The sequence below is a fragment of the Cuculus canorus genome, chromosome 1 (genome assembly GCF_017976375.1).
Source record: "Cuculus canorus isolate bCucCan1 chromosome 1, bCucCan1.pri, whole genome shotgun sequence".
Lineage (NCBI taxonomy): Eukaryota > Metazoa > Chordata > Aves > Cuculiformes > Cuculidae > Cuculus > Cuculus canorus.
In genome coordinates this window covers 158,768,254-158,786,771 of record NC_071401.1, presented here as the reverse complement: position 1 = coordinate 158,786,771, position 18,518 = coordinate 158,768,254, and the positions used below count along the sequence as shown (strand labels likewise).

The following is an 18,518-nucleotide window of genomic DNA, read 5'->3' as shown; positions in this document are numbered from 1 at the left end:
CATTTCTTTTTTTTTTTTTTTTTTTTCAGAGGTATTCTAAAAGCAGAAATAGCTGAGAAGACTCTGGCTAAAAAGTTCATTCTGCACACATGGTACATCAAACATCTTACCTAAAATACAACTGGAAAATTCAAAACATTAAGAATGTTTAATATATTGAATCATTAAAGAGAAAGAAAAATTTACAAGCTGCCACAACTTCCTGGCAGCATACTTGCTTCTCAGTGACTCTCCTTCTCCAGACAAAAAGGTACGTTCTGCAAAAGCAGAAACACTTCCCAAGAGCACAGGCTCAAGTTAAATTCATGCATTGCAATTTAGTGCACCCTCCTAAAATATACTGAAGAGCATCTGTGACTCTTCAAGGCAAACAAGAAAACGTAAAGTTAAAATTAAAGACTTCTATCCTTTGGCTATTTATTTATTATTTTTTAAAATTAAAGCCTGAAGACACTTTAAGAAGCGGGTTTCTCCAAATATTCCAGGGCCTGTTTTTTGTAACCTTCTAAATACACAGCCAGGCTATGTTGTAATTACAACTGTATCGAGTTGAGCTATAAAATAAAGTATGACAAAACAACTTTGATGTTTTTAAATCATATCTCAACAACAAGGACACAATCAGTCTTAAAAAAAATATATATTACTGGATTTACTTTAAAGATAATGAAATACTAAAATTATTTCAATACTTTAAATTGCTAGACTTCAATTCTTCATTGACTTTTTATTATTTAAGCATTAATTGATGTTAGTAAAGAATTTTGAGAGTTAAATACTATTCCACACTGAAAAAGATACATTACAGACTCCGAGATCTCTACCATGCTATCACAAATACACTCACCAAGTAAAATAAAGCAAGCAGTAAATGTACCTATCACGCCTTTCCACTGTAATAATCTTCCATATGTTTAATTTAAATCTCTTCAATCATTCTGTTCTCCATTAAGGCTGTCAAAAAATGACTTAATCTAGCTATACACTCTTTCTTTTAAGCAGGTGGACTTAAGTCAGACTCCCATATTGTAAAACTTTGTTCAAATATCAGAAACTGAAATAAGATGTCATTTTTCATTTTAAAGTAATTCCCTTTTGAAGCAATAGACTTTATGCCACAACATTTTAAAACAGAACTACCTCAAATTGGCAGTGTAAGCTCAGACTGCAAATGTTGCTAAGACCTGGCCCAAGTCTCAGACATGAGTTGGTCCCCTCCATCTCATACCTTCCTCATAGCTTCTCCGAAAACAGTCAGATTTATTTAGAGCTCCAAGACAGGAAGGCAATGTTTAGTGCCTCAACAGCCTACTGAAACAAGCAACGAGGCATTGCTTCCCATTATTCTGTCCTCATTTAAAAATAAGAAGTTTTTTCCTGAAAAGGGGACTACTCAACCTTCAGCTAAGGTATACAGTCTTGCTAACAATGAAGGTTCTGTATTTGGTAAAGTGCTTGCAAATGCAAGACCTCAATTGTCAAGTTTTTCTTTTCCTACAGCTGGTTTCATAAGATTCAAAAGTTATCCTCACCAGCACCATTACTCCGCTTGCATGTAGAGTTGCAACAGTAGAACACTCAAATCAATTGTAATCTCAATCCATTTTACCAGTATTGCAGATGGGGAAAATATAAAGATTTAAACCATTGCACCATAATCTGATGCCAAATTCTTTCAAGCCTTCTCAGGGTCAGCCAAGTCCTGGAAGAAGTTCTTGTTTCTCGAGTGATACAATCCCCCCCCCTTGCCCTCTCCCACTCTGCACAATCTTGAAGTGGATCTCTCTCTTAAAAGTTTTGCTTTTAAAAAGATACGTCACTCCAGCATTAAATCTTGTTCAAGAAAGACAGAGAAAGACCAAATTCTTTACTGCATTTACAAAATGTAAAATAAATTTCAGAGAACTGTAATTAGCTATATATTTAATAATTTTTTTAAAATCAGATTTGCACTCAAAATCCAAATGAATACTTTAAAAGCATATGTATGTCCTCCTCTGAGCATCAGGCTGGTGAGAATACAAAAGGTGGTAAGTTTCATGATGAACTTATATTTTGGACAACTGGAAGCAGTAACATGTTACATAAATTTGTAACTATTCTTAAATTAAAACTTCACCCACATAGCACAGTTCTCCTTCAGTGACAGGAAGTGTATAATAATTAGCTTTCAAAAAGTACAAATGGCAGAAGCATTTACAAATGTTGAGGCATTCTTTGTGTTTGATCTCCTTCATCACTGTTATAGTTTTTAATGATTTCTAAATCTCTGTGGTCACAAGCTTTTTTACTGCAGTGTTGAATACATGTATTCTTTAACACTCTCTTTTACTCCTCCCCTCTTCCTAAACGAGAAGTTATCAAAATGGTTATTGTTACAAAGGAAAATGCTCCTGGAGGCAGCATACATAAACAGCCCATAGAGCAGCACTGTGCACAATTCATAACTTCCAAAACACAGCCACGCACAAAAAAGTATATTTTTTCTAGTTCTGCCCAGAGTCTGCCCACATCTTCATGAGCTAGTTTAGAAACAGCAATAATGTATACAAGTAAGAATAAAACAGCCAAAACTGTATTTTCCTTATAGTGACATGATCTATATCATACATGAAAAGCCTTCTGCTTATTAACAACAAAAAAAAAAATATCTTGACAAGATTGCTGGGTCACCCACAGCTAAGTGAAATGCATAAAAAAATACAGTCACAAACAGATGATTTTTTAGGAATCTGAACTGTTATCAAGCAAATTCTGTTGCAGACAAACCATTTGCCTGCAAAACTAGACATTCTTGGAAAGGAAGATCCATTAGCACTCACTGCTTCTGAAATACTGAGCAATATTTTGTTAAGCAGCTGCAAAGAAAGCCGTACATCACTCAATAAACTAAATATCTGGTGAAAACTTTGAAAGCAGAACAAGGAAAAAACAATATACGGTTGATAGAAAGCAACCTCACAAGTGTTCTTTAATAACAGGAGCCTTGTCTAGGATACTCTAAAATCAATTTATAAGTGACTGCAAGTCAGTTATGAGGACAGAATACAAACTCAACCATGTTTCACTGAAGGTACAGTTACAAAAAAACTGACTGTAAGCAAGGGTTCTGGCTTTTGAAGTGACAGAGAGAAGCATTCCACACACACACTGTACAGTTCTTAAAGGGCTGTAAAGGAAGATTTTTTTTTTTTTAATTTTTTTTCAATTAAAGATTCACTACAGTGTGAATCATCACTGAGCAGGATTTTCACAAGGCATAAGACTTCACAGCAACAAAGCCTACTGCCACAGTGTTGCTCTTGGCTGGCCGCTTTTCAGCCAGTCTGCTCCACCAGTGCAGCTTTGCTACACGGTGACAGCCATGGTTACACCACACCACAGAGGCACAGTAACAGTCACAGCCCTAATTACAGTACCTCAACAGCTGAGAAACTGTACCTGAAGATCAAGATACCAGGGAATGAAGAAATGCAAGCACCCTGTCATCCAAATTTACTGAAAAGAAGTATCTTTGTACTATGGAAACCACTATAAACTAAGTACAAAACAACATGCAACTGATCACACACTAGGGATTGAACTAGGGTGGCCATTACAGCTGCCATCCTAAGTTTTTCCATCATACCACTTCTCCAGAGGCTGCTGACTATTTGCAGAATATGAGTATTGTTACTCCTGGCAGGCTATACTAAAATCCGCACAGTATTTGCTATATACCCCATCCAACCATCCCTACAGCAGATACAACTACCCTGGGATAGCAAGGTGGCAATAGTATCAACGACTCCACCTTACACTCCACAAGGTGCAAAACCGCCACATGGCTCCTGCCTGTGCTATTTTCCTTTATCTGCTCAACTGCATTACCATTGGGAAAGAATGACAACAAAACCCTATAAAGTCATGGATTCCAAAAGATCTTAACCACCTTCATAATTAAGGAGGTTTCCTTTGTGCTTCTCAATACCGAACTAATGCCCACTCTAAAATTTCACTTGGAAAAAGAAAATGTTGACCAATGTCAGTTAATTAGTCCCTCGGATAATAAGTGTGTGCTGCGAGAAAATACTGCTAAAGGAAAAGGTTCTCTAAGATTTTATTTTTTTTTTTTTTTACTAAAGATATACTTGCTATATTTAGATTAAATGCTTAGATAGCTGGTTTGGGCATGCATAGCCATAGCCACACAGATAAAACTGAGGAACTGTAAATTTTCTTTTGAAAGACAAACTTTAAAAGAACTTAAGAGATTCTACTTTTCAAGTTATTTTGGAACAAAGTAATTCTACAAAGATTTTTCATATATTATGGCTCTGTGAACTTTGAAAGTATTCTGCATCCTCATTGTATTCATTTTTCTGGGCTTCCTGTCAAGTCTATAGTCCCAAGTAATTCACAGAAGATCAAAATGAAATTTTTTACTTTCTGGGTAGAAAGTGCCTTCTTGGTCAGTTCTATTTTTCACCTTTTATTATTGTTTTCCAGTTTAACAGCTTGCTTTCTAATCTCAATTCTGATTTTCACAGGAAAATTTATTACAAATCTCATTTGTTTATAGCGATCTATCAAATTTCTAAGGAAGAAAAATTAGGTGTTCGCTTAATAGGGAGAAAGATAGGAGTCCCTTTTGGAACTTACTGACTTGCAGCATTTCTTATCTGATCATTTGCTCTGTATTGATGCTTCCTAATTTCTCCTCGTCATGCACAGAGCATGCACAGTGTTCCCTTCAATGCCTTTTCAGTTTCTTTCCCTAAAGACTACTGACTTTCTTTACACTTTATGTTACAGTATGTCTTGCACTCTATGTTACAGTAGAAGTTTACAGTTTGTTCCTGCCCCCCAATATGTTCATAAGGACTGACATACCCTCTAAATCAGTCTTCGAAATAGAATTACTTCATTCTTGCTTAAAGCAACAAATCTGTTCTCAAGGATTTAATATAAACAAAAATCCACATCTGAAAACACTCTCACAAATGCATCCGTCTCGTCTAAGTTCCACTCTAAAATACCTACATTTAAGGAAACCAAAACATACACTAGGTATAGTCTTCTGTGAGAAGTTTCTGTAAAATTTCTTGTTAACAAGAGTGCTAGAAAGAAAAGACAAACAACAGAGAGAGAAGAGTGCACAACCAAAGCAAGTTTCTTTTAAAGGCAAACCCATTTTAATACTTCAAAAAGAACAGAGCTGAAGATTACGCTCAATAAATGAATGACTTTTCATCTGTGAATCCAGTATTTCAAAACAGGTCTGTCTGGTACTACTTCATGAAGTACCAGATCTAGCCCAGATTTAAATAAGCAGGGCTGCACTGCCACTCCTGAATCACATGCCCAGCAGCACCCAGTTCTTACTCCCCATACCCCGGTGTCTACATCTTTGTCAAGGATTTCTGGCTTTACGAAGCAACCCTACTGCCTGGTTGAGAACAGATAAATTCATAAACAAGAACCTGCCTTCCTTATCACAGCAATTAAATCAGGACAGCTTTTGTCTTCCTGACACCAAGGATATCTGGAACTGCAACTTCTCAGACTCCCAGTTACCAGTCTGCATGCTCCATTGGTAGGTACACTTTTAAAGTTCACTCTCTAACCTCAGCCTTTTCCTGTGTAGGCAGCTGTAATTCCACACTACAGGCTGCTCAGATCTCAGCTTCCTTCAAGCATTATTACATGGGAGACTAAAGAGAAATATCTTTTGCCACAAAAAAATCACTCTCAGAAACTACTAATGTAAAGGCACGCTCTCCAACGGTAAACAACTCACCCAGCTTTGCTCTAGGAAAGCCAAAACAGCCTGGAGACCGCCTTGGAAGCAAAAGCAGCACAATGATATTCTGAGGAACAAGAAACCAGTCTGTGCCAAGCATAACTTTTTTCACCAACCCATCTGGGGTTCTGGGACAAGAGTTAGGAGCACACAGAAGAAAAGTTCATATTTACATTTAAATCCTCAAACTGAAGGCCAAATGAGCATAACAAACAATACACGACAAATGAAAGCAAAAACTCCTCAGAATTACTTCTGGGACTTTCCGCAGTGTATCGTTAAATTCAAACACATATTGCCAAAATGTAAAACAGGGCAATCACAAAAGCAAGCTCTTCTTGAGGTTTACTGACTCTTCTGCTCATCTTATTTTAATGCATCTTAAGCATGTCATGACATGTTCCTGGGAATGTCTCTGTGCTACTTTAACATGCTATTTGGCAGAGCCCCAAAGTTAACTCGTATATTTTTAACTTCATGCCTTCTTATCACACAGGCTTTTTTTTCTGCCCCGCCCCCAATCATTTGTAGGCTGTAATTAACCCAGAGCATGCAGTCTGCTGAAATTCCTTCCTAACTCACTGGAATTTAACAAATTTTACTTCTAGAGTGGCGTAAATCCCCATGTAGAAATGTCACCTCCTTCCTACTCTGCTTTTAGGCCATAAATATAAAAACTGGCCGCACTACACAGTACCATAGTTTGAGACTCGCAATAAAAAATGAGGCCACTGAATTTTTACCTCAGTGATGTAAATTAAACCTTCCATCTTCAAAGACGATTTTACTGAATTAAATGCAATTCTATCCTGAAATAGACTATACAGTTATTAACAACATACATTTCTGTTTAAACAAAACCAAGTTGTTTCCAGGGATTTTTTTTTTTTAGCCTTTGCCATTTGAGCTGAAGGAACACTAAGGATTCCAAAGAACGTTTATTTGCAGAGCAGACCACATCACTACAAAAATTTTAATCAAGAATTTATTTTCTTTCTTTTTCTAAGGGGATAAATAGAATTTAATTGTTATTCAGAAGCCAAAATGCAGAACTCACCCACTCACTGTACAATACTACTACCGCAAAGTTATAACCATGGAACCTTGACTAACTTTTGTTATGATTACAGAATACTATAAAAGTGAAGTGCAACAACTAGTGCACTACATTTCAATGCACTGAACGCAGTAAACTACCAACGCTCAACAAAATAAAGATGTCTGAGCCCAACCGCTTTATAACTTACCTTAGTTATGTTCAAATTTGGGAAAACTATCAGAAAGAATACTTTGTGTACAAATCTTAAAGAAAAATATTTGTAATTTTTTTTCGAAAGCACATATAAAAGTAAACATACTTGTTTCAATTTCTCTCTAACACACAAATACACACATGCATCATCCCAAGGCACTTTTTATTAAAATCTCCTAAAAGTAGGGAGTGCATTAATACACTTCAAAGACACCTCCTTCAACACCTCATTGTTCAATCTACTGTCTGAATATTTTAAAGAGCAAAATCTTATGTTTTTATAGCTTCCCCACTCCCTTAAGAATGAGGCTCGCCTTGAAGAACCCTAAGTGCACTGAAAATAGCTACCTACCTAGACACTGTACTTTTGCCCATTAATTTTTTGTCTCTGCTGAGGTAAGCAACTTTTGAGCGATGACCAACTCCTGTAAATGAAGTAGATTAATAAAACATTATTAGTAAAAACACAGTTATCTCCCAAACTTCTTACAATTCTTACTGTTCCATAAACAGAAAAAATAATCCATTTCAAAACATTTTGTATACCGAAAATAATAAAAAATAAACTTAAAATATAAAGATTCCAAGAAGTTCAAAAGTAAAAAGCAAATATAATAAAAAGCAATAATCCCACACAAACTAAAGCAGGTGTCATTAACTGTCAAAACTCCATTTTAAAACCAAAATTAATACTATTTGAGACTTTAAAAAAAGACAAATCAATAGTAAGCTTCCCCCTTCCCCCAATCCGAAAAAAGAAAGGAGTTCACAACATTAACTGAAAGACATCTAATGTATCTACAGATCCTTTGCCCAAACAGAGAGGCACAGATGCCTTGATCCTGTAAAGACAAGTCCTTCTAAAAATAATACAGAATTAGTCTCATAAGAAAACCACATAAGAAATCAAAAATGGCCTCCAAATTATTTTTAACTGTGTGTATTTTATTCTCTGTGGTTTAGACATACTCAATAAAACTTGAATAGAGGCTGGCTCTTTCTATTGTACACCTTTAAAGGGAATTTTGCCTCCTTACAAGAAAGAGAGAAATGTTTCTCGACTACCCTAGGGACAGCAGGGGAACAAGCTCAAATTCATGACCAACTAGCTTTCAGAAATGGCTGGAAAAACAAAACCAGAAGCTGGAAGCACAGAATCAGTGTTTCCAAATCCAAAGGAGAAGGAAGGAAGGAAACAAAATCCATTCCCAACCGAAATTCTGGTTCACTGCAGAAATAATGGGAAGGAAAAACATCAACCACCAAACCACAACTGGGAAAGCAGAAGCCTTGACCTTCCAGGATCTCCAGTACATTCTGGCTGTAACTGGAACAGGAAACGAACTACTACATCAGTGAAAAAACACACATCACCCACATCTTCAACGCAGAGTGGTATTCTAAGACCCTAACCTACTGAAGGAACCAGCTGCATGCAAGGATAAAGCGGTAACTTTTTTTTATTTTTTTTTCACCAAAAAGCCAAAGGTTACATTCACTCTCAAGAAGGATGCCCAGAAGCACAACACAGCTGTGGGTCCTGCAGCTACAGGACAGAACTCCACCAAGCGTTTTGCACCATGCATTCTCACAATGCTTTCCTAAGATTCCTCATCTTGCAAGAGCAGCAAAATTTCAAAGCAGATTTGCTAAATCACTCTTGCATGCTTATTCTGCAAAACTTTTTCTTCAGCATTAAGCAACTCAACAAAAACACTTCACTGAAAATATCACCAAAGCACTGATGTACCAGGGGAAACATTCAAACATGGACTTCAGCATCTGAAGAAAGCAACCAAATTGCCCAGATGCACAGCAGTTACACCTGTGGTCCCTGAGCTGCACATGGAATGGCTCTTTCATCCAGTCCTATAAATCTATGGGTGGGGAGCATGCACCATACCTGACATGTAAATATAATAAAATGACAGGAGAAGTTAGAGAGAAAGGGTTGCATTCTTTTCCTGAAAAGACATTATAAAGTCTTTATTAATCCCTGGGCAGGGATTAATAAAGCAAGAGCAGAACTTCACTTGAGTCCCAATATATAACTTGAGAGAGTTACAGTCAAAGCAAATTGAAAATAAATACATTCAGAATGAGAAAGTGCCAATCTTCATAATTTTGTTAAGTATGTATATAATGTTACACTGAAAACACAACATACTAATACAAATTAGCCTATTTCATATATACACAGAAATTCTATGCTGATTAAAATCAGTGTAATTCCACCTCATTACAGGGCTTTTGTTCTCCATGTTTTATAGGAAATGAGAATCCTTCGGCCCAAAGGCTGTGCATCAAGTTGTATTCTTCTTTTCCAAATTAGATGTTAATTTGTTGATTAAGAATTTTGCAGGAAATGAGAAAGTCTCCATATCAAAGAGGTATCTTATACTCAAGAGAGGCTGGCAACAGCTACTGTCTCCTGGATGGTAGTTCCTGACTCCTGCTGAACTTTCACTTCTGCAGAAGGCATGAGCCAGTGTCTACTGGATAACACCATTACTGGCTCTCAGACCTATGACAGACCTTGCACAACCCCTCTTAGAAACCTACCCCACCATTTGACTGTACTTACAAAATCCCCTCTGATGTCCTAAAACCCCTTTTATACAAATATCATTATGATCTCATCCCTTCCCAGAGGGAAAAGAAGAGCTTTTCCTCTCCCTCTCCTTTTGTGCTGTAGCGTACTCACTCCCAGAAGAGAGCGGTTCCGGTTATTACTCCCTGCTCTCTAGGCCATCTTTGCTAGAACCACGGTCTTCTTCAGTCCTTTCAACAGTTAATATACTTCTGTTAACACAGTCCTCCATGTCTTTGAGCACAGGAACAGTATTTCACTACAATTTGGGTATAGGTATTCCTAGGTATACATGTTCTAATGGTGTCTGCTTTCTTCTCCCCCTCAACAACATGCTGCCAGTCTGAACGGCTTCTTACTCACTACTTATTACTTAGGCACTTAGGCTATTACACAGGCACTATATCCTTCCCTGCTAATTTATCAGTAGTCCTTGTTATATATTTGTACTCTTTGTCATTCCTGTACCTGCCTTTTTATGCAAAATGTGTATATTTACTTCCTATTCTACCATCCAAAATTCAGGGAAATATTAACAAGTACTTGACTCAACAAAATGCGTGTGAAACCTACAGTGTCTTTACAGTTTCACAGCGAATCACAGAATGGTTTGGGTTGGAAGGGACCTTAAAGATTATCCAATTCCAACCCCTCTGCCGTGGGCAGGGATACCTCCCTAGATCAGGCTGCTAAAGGCCCCATCCAACCTGGCCTTGAACCTCCAGGGATGGGGCATCCACAACTTCCCTGGGCAACCTGTTCCAGTGTCTCACCACTCTCAAGGTGAAGAATTTCTTCCTAATGTCCAACCTAAATCTTCCCCCTTCTAATTTAAAGCTATTCCCCCTCATTCTACCACTATGTGTCCTTGTAAAAAGTCCTTCCCCTTTCTTGCAGGTCCCCTTCAGATATTAGAAGGTCACTATAAGGTCTCCCTGAAGCCTTCTCTTCTCAGGCTGAACAACCCAAACTCTCTCAGCCTGTCATAGCAGAGGTGCTCCCGCTCACCCATCATCTTCGTAGCCCTCCTCTGGACTTATTCCAGCAGTTCCATATCCATCTTACGTTCCAGAACTGGACACAGTACTCCAGGTAGGGTCTCATGAGAGCAGAGAAGAGGGGGAGAATCATACTACAGATTTTCAGACAACTCACAGTAGCTTCAGTTTAGGACAACTCCTTAGCTTAGTTATGTAGACCATAGTAGTGTGTGCCAAAAGCTCTTCTGAAAATACACAAGATCTGCTGCTGCACCACGGGAGGATACAGGATTGCTTTAGCACAGTTTGGTGTTGTACTAAATCTCTTTCAGATTAAGCTCCAAGAATAATATACCAGTCAAAGAGAATCCATAGCACAGGTTTACATTGTCCAAAACCTTAATCAAATGAATGACCCTCAATTAACAAACTGAGAAAAAACATAGTTAGGTACTTCAAAAGTTTAACAAAAGAAAAACAACCGAAGACACGCAAAGATGACACAATCTTTTAAAATAAGACAGCTCTTAGAAAATTAGACACAAAGGTCACAAAACCATAAGTAATAATGTATTTTTTTAAAGAGCAAATGTTTCACAAAAAGTAACGACCTATTTTTTAAGAGAAAAATGGGTTTTAACAATAAATTTGACATATCCACAGAAAATTCAAACATTTTCTTAAACATCAGCTTCCCCTCCTCTTCCCCTACCCCGCCATTTAATTTTCAGAAATACTACGCAGTATTCGTTTTGACCCAGTCCCACTTTGAATTTCAGACAACATAGCTTGGCCAACTGTCTCCATACAAACCGAGTCTAGTAAAAAAAAACCAAAACAACATGCTAAGGTCCAGAAAAAATTGGAAAACACTTCAAGCATTCCAAAATTTAATATGGATTATTGCCAATCTAGAATGAAGAGACTGATGTTAAGACCTTAGGTCACATGCAGTAAGGACAACACAAGTACCTCACTATTGGAAAGGTTTCATTATTTAATTTACATATCACAGTAAAAATGTCAGAACAGTGTTTACACTAAAACACATTAAAATATGCATATAATTTTGCATAACATTTTCTCTGTGCTAAGCTTAGATAATATACTCTCCTTCTATTTGCGATGCATTAGTTTAATATTTGAATTTTGAATACTGGAGAAGGGCGCCTGCATTTTTCCCTGTAGAAGAATTACTTTGAAGGATATTTCCTGTGTAGTCTCATAGTCATTAGTCTTATACTCATTAGTCTTGACTGATGGACAATTTAATTATTTTCAACTTTGATTTGCTGTTACAGTTGAAAATTAAATTCATTTCAGCTTCTCTCTTCAAATTCCAATATTCATATGCTGCTTTGCCTTTACGTACTTGCAAAAAGTTCAGCTGATCAGTGATCCTAAACCCTCCCACTTCAGATCACTTTCAGGAACAAACTGTTGAGAGGTTTGTTTTTTAAAAACAAATAAACAGAGAAGTAGTCCCCTCCTCCTCTCTTTCATAATGCATAAATAAAAAGGAAAAGGTTTCTCTAGGCAATGAGGCCCTTTTGCATGCTCCACCAAACCAAGTAAATCTGCAGCACAAGGTCTTTGTCAGTAACAGAAAAGATCAGAAACAGGCAGCTGCATGAAGAATCCTGCTTTCCAAAGCAACATTTAGGCTTGCTTTACAGTCAGCTAAGAGAACTATCAGGGGAGGAATCACTCCCCAGAGTGACCTCTACCCACTGACTATAAAGGGAGCCTGAAGAGGTAGGTGAACTAGATTTCAAATTTGTTAGCAATTAAGTATAAGCAATGCAGACCTACTCCTGCATGTAGCCAACCATATTTTACATTTCTTCTGATCTCACTGATTGAAACAAACCAAATAATCCTAAATTTGTCACACCAGAATTCTAATGGCTTATGCTAAAGAGAATATCAGAGTTTTCTTTGTCACAGAAACACAACCACCATCTAATATGAATGACTAATTAACCATGCACAATAAAGTAAAACAAAGTTTACCACTTACTGCATTTATCTGCAGTTCATTTACTTACGCTCTCTCATACTCTATTTCAACAGCATCTTACATTCATCTAAGATGGCTCTAAATTGCCATTAGTAACTCAGAATGCAGCACTTGAAGCCTGAAGTAGAACAGACACCAATGAGCTGCACTTAAAACAATCAAAAATTATTTACAAACTGCTCAAACACGCAGAACTTTGGCAGGAGCACAAAACAGCTACATAAAAGGTAGTTAACAGAAAACAAACATTACACACAAAGGACCCATAATCTTGAATTATCTTCTACCATAGACACTACTGCTATAAACTTGAGCGGGAGACTCTTATCAAAGCAGAACCACCATTACTTTGCAGGCGAGTTCACCTATGTGACCCAAGCACCACACTTGACAAGCACAGATGGACAGTAATATCCAAATAAGTCATCAAAATTTCTTACTATGCAGATAAAATGTAATAGTTTCCCCTTTAACCATTTCAGGAATTAAACACAAAATATGACATTTGTTTCCATATAAAAGTCCAAAACACAACTGCAGTTGCCATTCAGAAAAAGTCACTGACTATTCCGAAGAAAAATAATACAGGAAAGTTTTAATTAGTAGCTTTAACATCCTAATAGACAGATCATACTAAAGCATTCACATTTCTGCATACTTTTCACTCCAGTTTACTTGAAAAAAACTAAACTTCACTACTTGGCACCTTACAACCACATTCTTGTTCACTTGCATCACACAGATGGCCAAGCAATCCTAGCACAGCAAAGATTTTCATTTCACCAAAGCTAGTGGGTAGGAGTATCACAATCCATATAAAGACATATAGCCATACACACAAATACATGTGTGCATGTATATCTCGATAAAAGGGTCTTCCTGCAGACTACAGATTTCAAAAGCTTTACAAACTGGTAGCACTTCAAATTTATTTTTTTTAATTTGATAACATGACTCCTATACTGTCAGCTTTGTGCTTTTATTCCCTCCCCACCCTCCAACCCTGAAAAGTTCATAAAAAAGTAATGGGAAAGGTATTCAAAGCCACAAAAGTTAAGCAGATATTCAGTTTCTGGCTAACCATTCAGACTCAGTAACATTTTTTCACATGCTCCTCTCAAATTTCTTCATTAGCCTGTATGATTTGACAATTCTTTTTCTTCTTTTACTTCTAATTCCTCTTTGTATTGCACCTCTGACAATAAAATTTTAAAATCCACATCTCTTAACTGAGCACAAACTGCTGTCTCCCTCAGTATCTGGGATAGGTATATACACTGAATGCTTCATCTGAGGAGTGATTTTTCCTATGGGAAGACTACTTACTTTGATTAAAGATGACTAAAAATGATGAAGCATTCATTTAGTTGAATTTCAATTTGTCAAAGATCTTCTAAACAGACAAAAAAGGGCAAATAAATGTCACCACAAAAATGCTTAAAATTGCAGCATTCCAAACTCACTGACTCAGTCCACGTTGCACAAATGTAACACAGCCTCCCTATGATGACCGGTGGTAAAAACGAACACCAGTATTCCTTGAACAACACACTAGCAAGAAAACAGTCTTTATATCGTATACAGGGAAATACAGGGAAAAGTGTGACACATGCCATCATTTTATCAACAATAAACCATTGCCAGTGCAGAATCAATCCACAATGAAAATAACCATGCAGATAAAAGGAAATTCCAATCACATATGTTCAAAAAGTTATTTAGAAAAGAAAAAAAAGAAAAGTAACTACCTGTTTTGGGTCAGAATAGGTAAGTGTCTAGAATGTCAATGAAATCAGTTTCCTGTTGATACCACATGCTTTTACAGTTTCATATTTTTTTTTTTCCTGCTGCTTGGAAATTACAGCTACCCAAAACATTCAAGCTGCTTTTAAGTGGTTCACTTATCAACAAAGGCCATTTCAAAACATTCATTGTAGGTGATCGTTATTTTAATCCCAAGTTTTAATTTGAGAAACATTAAATGAATATTATCCTAAAAATTGGGAGACATCACTGATGGAAAAAGGAAACTGAAAAGAAACTTTAGGTTCCAAATAAGATGTAGAAACAGATTCAAATAGGAGTATGGATAGTACTTTAAAGAGTGACCAACTTTCTCACTGGTCTGAGGCAAAGTTTGATCCTATTGTGCTCTTCAAGGTGTGCAAATCCCAACATACATCAGTGCAGCACTACAATGAACAGAATTGATACGTCAAAAATTTTTGTCTGACTGCATAACAGAACTGACAGAGATACAGCTGTAGATGTCCACCTCTAACTAACACCGGTCCAAGTCTCCCATTCAAACCCGAAGTCATAAAGCGACTCCAACTTTTACTAAGCTTAGCTTGAAGTTTAGTCTTCCACTGAGGAAAAGAAAAGATGTTTCAAGTCAACAATGAAGTTGCTTGAGTTCCTTAATTAAAAGGCCTCTATTTCATTATTATGACGAGAAAGGAGATGTGACCATACCTTAGTGCTATAAAGAAGCCAATCAATCAGATATTTTACTGTTAGCAGATTTGCATGGCTAAAAAAACACAGCTACTTCCTCAGTGATATTCATTTCATATTTCTACTCCAGTATCTTGAAGTAAAGAGACACACCAATTTCCTTCCTGACTGGCCAAGAGAATGGCCAGTCCTGAAGGCCTACGGAAAAGGAAGGGGAGAAAGCGAATCCTTAAGTCTAAAACAACTCCTTCTCCTCCTTTTTGATATTAGAAAAATGGGCTGTAAAATCTTTTCTCTCTGCAGCACAATGAAACTTCTCTAGTCCTCTGTGAAAGCTCACACACTAACTCCAGAAAGAGAAAAGTAGAGATGAGCCGTAGGACAGTAGCAGCAAGACTGGTAAGACTCATGGCTAAGGTATGAAGAACTGGAGAGGGAGTTTGTTGTCTTTTTTTTTTTTTTTTTAAATTTAGAGGAAGGAAACTGGGTGGGAAACTGTAAGCCAGGAAGACAAAGCAGACAACATGAACCTACTGGGACACCTACAGTGATACCAACAGGGAGAATACAGAAGGCTATAGGTACTGGAGGCAACACTTATGAAGACTTCAACTGTGGCAGCATTCTGCAAGTCTGAACAGAGAGTAAGGAAAAACCGAAGCTGAGGTCTTCAAGGAGTGTAACCCTGAAAAAAAACCAAAAAAAAAACCCCAAAACAAACAAACAAAACAGGCAAGAGAGAAGATGTTCAACGTATGTCACTGTCATCTAGAAACCCTGACAAAATGAGGTATCTGTTTTCAGGCTAAACAGGACAGGTTTATTAAAAGACAGAACCTCTACACCAGACACAAGAATTTCTGCAAAACATAGGTATATTCTTGCATATCTTGGGCTTTCTTAGAACACCTATCTGTAAACTCTGACTATTAAAACTTCTCCGATTGTGTCAACACAGCCAGACATGGTAGCAATACCATAAATATCCTCCTAGGAGCCTGGAACTTCTGATCTTTTTTTTCCAACAGCCAAGAAAGCAGAAGTCTACAGCAAAACACAGCTGTGCTTTGGCCACACTAGCAGGTAAGAACAGCCTAGCTACCGCCAGCTACTGCAGAATCTCCATGAGGTTATGTGACGCTTCCCTTCCCTTTTCTGCGTTTAATACACAGGACCCTGTGGTGTCTGCAGTTAAGGCCTAGAAGTACAGCCACTGTCCCACTAGCACTCAGGGCTCTCTCTGAAGGACTAAGGGCAGAAGACCTGTATTGTAAAGATAAGTTATTTTACTCTCTGATGGTGTGGGGAAGGCAGAGATCAACTAACTCACTGAACAAATCCACAGCCTAGAGCACATGCCCAGACAGGTTAAGTTAAACAGCAAATGAGATGGATGCCTATCAAGAGGTAAACAGCAGCTTTTGCACCTAGATACCTTCTTTTGGCCCTAAACCACACATGGCTTGAAGACACTACCAAGTGTGACACTACCATAGATACTGATGACCAGTAGGGCAAGCAGATTTAAAGGCCAGAAACTCCAAGTGAAAAACTGCACAGCTCAGGGAAAAACAAAAATAGCCAAGTGTTGTCAATAAACAAGGGAGGGCACCAAGAATACTCCAGCTAAACACTAACTGCAAAGGAGAGGAGGTCTCTAGTTCAAGTAGCTGTGAGCATACAAGGACCTCTGTGCAAACACACCTGGCTTACGCACCAAAGGTAAAACAGTCCTCACATCTGTCAGAAACCTGAAAAAGTAATTTATCTTTTTTTTAAGTACAGTTAAAGGAGCATGACAGTCAATAGGAAGCTTGGGCAAAGGTGTTAACAAGTTAACTAAATATACCTCAAACTGCACTTGGTACAGAAGTGCAGATACAGGACAGAGACAGTCTGACAGTGACAACTCAGCTTCTGCAAGCTGGGAGTTCAGCACATATTGATGCCACACACCTCAGCACACCTGCACTATTCCTGCTTTCTTGTTCGAAGTTGATCCATCCACTTCATTGCAGCTAAATCAAGTTTTATGCTGAAACTTATTCTGTTCTATCCAACGGATCACATTTCTCCAAGATTCCTTCTCTTTAATTCTTCAAGCATCCTATGTTTATGCAGAGCTACAAATGTGCACCTGTGCTAGTTTAGCGGAGTCAAGCACTGATGCAGAGCTATTATTTTGTTGACCTTACTCAAACGACATAGCCCAGACATGCATGTATCTTTCTTCTCTAATCTTTCCATTTAACCTAAAACCACAATACAATATCTCTTTAATGTTTCAAGCATTTCACCCACTCCTATTTAAGTGAATATCCCAATACAAAATCCCCAAATGCCCTTATTTTTAGGTTGCAAGTACAGCATTTTTACAGTAATGCAGTGACAATAAAATACTAAAACAGAAGTGCAATTCATGACAAACAGTTACATATCTCCTGAGAAGGCCTTACTATGACAAGGATGAGACATGCCTTCACCCTTAACTTACACATACTACTTACAGAGACAAGAGAAAATGGACTTCGATAAATACCTCTTGCAGGCTTTGCTAAAACCACAAAACACTGGTTTGTGCACTCCTCAGCTCTGCTTGCAAACAAATGCCTAATCAACAGCGAAAGTTACTTGAAATATTATTAGTATTCTGCCTTCTTTGGTTTGAGAGCCCTTTGGCAGATCACTGGTTTCACTTTTACTGGCACTTCCTGGTTCATCCATCGATGCTGGGTGCTGCTCATGCCCTCCCACGCATCCAGACCAACCGCAGTGTCCAACAGCGACAAACGGCAGAAAGAACCCTGTCCCTGAAGAGGCAGCAGAGGGTGCATGAAGAGAACAAGGAGAACAGACTGGCAAGATATCTTTGCTGACATGAAAATGTTTCTGCAGCAAACTGTACATCAGGAACTGACATGCAGAGAGAATAAAAGTATTTGAATAATGAAAACATTCCAAATGTGATATTAGAAAATGCCAATCAGCAGTGTCCCTTCACTCTTCTATTTTTTTTTTATTTTTTCATTTTTTTAACACAACCTACTCCTCAAGAGGAAACACTATACACACAATTAGCCTCACTGAAGTCAAATCAGAAACTCGTGTCTTAAATCAAGCTATGTTTATTGTGAGATTAGAGCCAACCTCTTCTTGAATGCAGGTGCTCTTACACACAGGCAATCCTACTGATAACAGCAGCACCCATACTATTCTAAATTAAGATCTGGAAACCTAAGTTCCCCTTCCCCAGCCTTTTTTTTTTTTCTTTTTTCCTTAAGAAGTTGAAGTGGGTGATAGAAGGGCCTTTTCCCTTCATTTTTCCTTCCTCTGGTTTTAAATAAATAGGAAGGAAGAAGTATTCAAGTAGAAAAATACAAGAAAAGTACCATCATCTACAGCTCCCCAGTAATAACATGTCTTTCATACAAGAAACT

At 37.6% G+C, this 18,518-nt stretch overlaps 1 protein-coding gene across 2 annotated transcripts in view; it reads right to left on the bottom strand.

Annotated features, from left to right (window-relative positions):
• Nucleotides 1-18,518, bottom strand: part of CNOT2 (CCR4-NOT transcription complex subunit 2) — an 87,183-nt gene that overhangs the window by 47,931 nt on the left and 20,734 nt on the right. Inside the window, exon 2 of one of the 2 annotated variants that reach the window (XM_054071388.1) lies at nucleotides 7,387-7,459. The exons of the other annotated variant lie outside the window; for it this stretch is intronic. The gene's annotated coding sequence lies outside the window, so the exon portion shown is untranslated. The remainder of the gene's footprint in view (nucleotides 1-7,386; nucleotides 7,460-18,518) is intronic. 2 annotated transcript variants of the gene reach the window in all.